At 37.9% G+C, this 4,421-nt stretch overlaps 1 non-coding gene across 1 annotated transcript; it reads right to left on the bottom strand.

Annotated features, from left to right (window-relative positions):
* Positions 1-3,432: 3,432 nt before the first annotated feature.
* On the bottom strand, positions 3,433-3,539 carry LOC114008533 (U6 spliceosomal RNA). Its single transcript, XR_003550051.1, has one exon. It is a non-coding gene; the product is annotated as a U6 spliceosomal RNA (small nuclear RNA).
* Between the last annotated feature and the right edge of the window lie 882 nt (positions 3,540-4,421).

Below are 4,421 nucleotides of genomic sequence, written 5' to 3'. Positions count from 1 at the left end.
GTGTTTGGTTTAGAGCAAGAGATTTCCCATACTGAGGCTTTGATTTTATGGTCTGCCACTGTAATCAACTGCTGAGAAACTAGGAGTTTAAATTCATTTCGTTGCCTCTATTTCTAGTTTGATTATATGATTGAACCGGACTATACCTGCTTTGACCACCAGAATGGGATTGGATAATTAATCCAAATGGTTTGACTAGTCCAAAATTTATGGCTGTAATTTTCAAAAGAGCACCTGATACTTCCTGGCTTTTCTTCATGCTCTCTTTTCCCTCTGACTCTTCAAAATGACATTTACACAATTTCCTTTCTCTTCTCCAATCTGTAGTATCACCCTGTTCCTGTACCCTCTTGGCTAATGGTTTATCTTGATGTGACTGCTGAAACCAAAGCTCACAGACAGTAACTTGCTTAACTTCCTCCTTCATGTTGCCATTACTCTGGCCTCATCTTTCCCAATGTCTTGGCAGAATTGTGGTCTCGCCATCCTATGTGAAATACTTGTTTTTGTCGGTTTCTAGGACAGCACACTTAGTTCATTTTCCTCCTACCTCTCTGGCTACTCCTTTACTGGATTTTCTTCTTTTTAACTGGTAAACATTACTGCGCTCAAAAGCTTAATTCTTGGTCCAGCTCTCTACCTAAATTGATGCCACATCTCATCTGACATATGCTGATATTTGTGGAAACTTCAAAAGTTCATGGGAAAGTGAAATTAAAGTATTGTTTTTGGTTCAAGACTGTTGAAATCCATGAATAGTTTTTTCATAGTACACATCTGCCATAGATTTTTTTATTTTTAGAAAGAGATTTTCTTAAAAAATATTTTAACTTTATTTATTTATTAATTTTAATTTGACGAGAGAGAGAGAGAGAGAGAGAGAGCGAGCAAGCAAGCCAGCCACTAGGTCTGGGACTCAGACCACATTTAGCCATTTGGGACTCCAGTCCCCTTAACCACTGTGCCATCTGCTGGCCCCTAGAGAGAGGTTTTTAAATATATAGAGCATGTGCACTCATTGGAGAGACAGAGAGAAAGTGAGAAATCACCTCCCCAGGGAGGTTGGCCATGCCACAATCCCTTCTTCTCTATTCTCCTGTTGGGATTTTGGGCATGCATGCACACACACCTGGTATGATTTCAAGTTGCTGAGTCTGGAACTCAAATCATGGTCAGTCATGTGGGAGTCCAGTGCCTTAACTACCACACCACCTGCTGGCCCTAGCCATGGGCTTTTGGAAGAGCCTCTCATATTTTGGGAGTAAGAACTGAGCACAAGGGTGTCTCAAAGCTTCTCAAGTGATTTTGTTGCATAGTGAGGAATGAGGGCCACTTACCACCCAAGGTGATTTCAATCATTCCCTTGGTTTTAATTCCACTCATGCATCAACCACTCCTGTATGTCTCCCTCTCCTGAACTCTGCACTAGACATAGATATCACAATCTACTAGATTTCTAATAGCTGTCTCATATGTGGCATTCTAGTCCTCTGTTTCCAACCCAACCTACTACTTCTGCAGTTTTCTCCCTTATTAAGTGACACCAGCTGTAGCTCAGTTGCTCTAAAAAGAAACCAACCAAACATCTGGGATTTGTCCTTGGTTCCATGTTTCTCATTCCATTACCTTCTATCCATCAGCAAGTCCCATCTGTGCTACTCATGAGGTATATTTCAAATGAGCTGTTCTTCTGTATTCTTGCTCTTATCCCTTTAGTACAAACTAACACCATCCTTTGCCTAGATTACTGCAATCATTTCTTTTTTTTAAATAATTATTTTAACTTTATTTATTTTAATTTGACTAGAGAGGGACAGAGTGAGAGAGTGAGAGAGAGAGAGACGGAGAGACAGAGAGAAAGAGCAAACTGCCAGGTCTGGGATTCAAACTGCAGGCAGCCATGTGGGAGTCCAGTGCCCTTAACCACCACTCCACCTGCTGGCCCCAGTACAATAATTTCTTAACTGGATTTTCTCCGTTTCCACCTATTCCAATTAATTTCCTTTCCTCCCTCCCTCCCTCCCTCTCTCCTTCCCTCCTTCCCTTTTTCCTTCCTTCCTTCCTTTCTTTTTTATTCTTATTTTTTTTTTTCAGTTTTTTTTTTTGTCATAGGATGTGAGCTTGCCAGAGAGAGATTGAGATAGTAAGAAGGAAAGTGAGAAATCACCCCCTGGGGGGATGGCTATTCTTCAATTGCTTCTTCTCCATTCTCCTCCTGGGATTTTGGGCACATGCGCACACATGCCCAGTATGATTTTTTTCAAGCCACCAGGTCCAAGACTCAAAACATGGTTGACCATGAATCCACTGTGCCACCTGCTGGTCCCCTTCCAATTCATTTTCTACCCAAGGATAGGAAGTGAAAATGTAAATATCCCTCCCTTTCCTTCTTGCTTATACCTTCTAAAAATCTTTGCCTTGCATTTTGAATGAAGTCACAACTCCATGCCTTGGCCTAAAATTCCTTGTGTGAAATGACTCTTGGCCACTCTCCAAGTCGCCTACTTTCACCACTAAGCTTGAGTCATATTCACCTTTTTTCTGTTACTCAGACACACCAGACTTTTTACTGCCTTAGACATTTTCTATTCTTTCTAGGTAGAAAGTTCCCTCCCTCCTTGCATTTTGAATGAAGTCACAACTCCATGCCTTGGCCTAAAATTCCTTGTGTGAAATGACTCTTGGCCACTCTCCAAGTCGCCTACTTTCACCACTAAGCTTGAGTCATATTCACCTTTTTTCTGTTACTCAGACACACCAGACTTTTTACTGCCTTAGACATTTTCTATTCTTTCTAGGTAGAAAGTTCCCTCCCTCCACAAGTCTTTTTTTTTTTTTTTTTTTTTTTTATTTACTCCTTTGCATCATTCAGTAGTCAGCTTAGTCATATCTGAAAAGAGCCTTTCTTGACTGAAAGGGTCTTTTCTACATTTAATCACTTCTGTGTTTTTAAGTACATAGTATTTATCACACATAATCTAAAATTATCTTGGCTTTTGATTTGTTTTATTTCTTTTCTTTCTCTTCCTCTAAAATGTAAGTTCTATGAATGAAAAAATCTTACTCGTTTTTTTCCCTCTGATCTCCAGTGTCTATGTGTTCTGGATGTATTTTTTTTAAAATTATTTTTTAACTTACTTTCTCTCTCTCTCTCTCTCTTTCTTTCTTTCTTTCTTTTTCTTTCTTTTCTTTCTTTCTTTCTTTCTTTTTTCTTTTCTTTTCTTTTCTTTTCTTTTCTTTTCTTTTCTTTTCTTATCTTTTCTTTTCTTTTCTTTTCTTTCTAACTTGACCAGAGAGGGACAGAGTGAGAGAGAGAGAGAAAGTAAGATAGCAAGCTGCCAGATCCAGGACTCGAACCACAGTCAGCCATGTGGGAGTCCAGTGCCTTTAACCGCCACACCATCTGCTAGTCCCATCTAGATGTATTTTTTTTTAAATATGGAACGCCTCACAGATTTGCGTGTCATCCTTGCACAGAGGCCATGTTAATCTTCTGTGTATCGTTCCAATTTTAGTATATGTGCTGCCGAAGCGAGCACTAGATGTATTTGTTGAGTACACTCAGAACTGAAAAATCGATGGCAAAAATGATTGGTGTTGAAATTTAGATACTCGTAGATAGAGCAGTCGGGCTGAACATTTGAAAGATGATAATTACAGTATTGTTTTAAAGTATTGAAATTTTTTTTACCCAGTTATAAATAAAATAATAATATAATCCATAAAACTAAGACTATAAAGGCAATTATAGGAGACTAATTTCTTATTTTTAAAAGAAGAGTCAATCTTTTAATTTCACTTTCTAAATTTCTGTTAAAGTCAAGTACAGGGGCTAGCAGGTGGCATGATGGTAAGGATGCTGGACTCCCACAAAGTTGACCATAGTTTGATTCCCAGACTTGGCATGTTTTAAAGTATTGATGCTTAAGGATGCTCTCTCTCTCTCTCTCTCCTCCTCTCTCTCTCTCTTTCTCTCTCTCTCTCTCCATCCCTCTCTGGTCAAATTAAAGTAAATAAATAAATAAAGTTCAATAAAATAATTCTTTTTAAAAAAGTCAAGTACAATAAAATTTTATGTTTTAAAACATAGTATATAGGATAATTTCCCATTTTACAGTGTTTCCCCATCCAGTCATCTTTCTGTTGGTATATATGAGAAGTCTTCAACACAGTTCATGGAAAATGCATATTATGGAAAAACTATTCATGGATTTTAAACTATGTTTGCACCAAAATAAACGTGTACTTAAATTCTATTTTCCATGAATTTTTTGAGTTCCTCACATATTAATAGAAAAGAGATGTTATAAAGGAAATAGAGATAGTTATTTCTGGGTTGTAAGAGTTCTGGTGACTTTTCCCCATGGTTCTTTCATTTTTTCCCCTCTTGTTTAAATTAAAAAAAAAGTATATAACACATT

This window comes from Tupaia chinensis, unplaced genomic scaffold (assembly GCF_000334495.1).
Source record: "Tupaia chinensis unplaced genomic scaffold, TupChi_1.0 Scaffold000354_1, whole genome shotgun sequence".
In the NCBI taxonomy this organism is placed as follows: Eukaryota; Metazoa; Chordata; class Mammalia; order Scandentia; family Tupaiidae; genus Tupaia; species Tupaia belangeri.
This window is presented reverse-complemented; position numbering and strand designations above follow the sequence as displayed.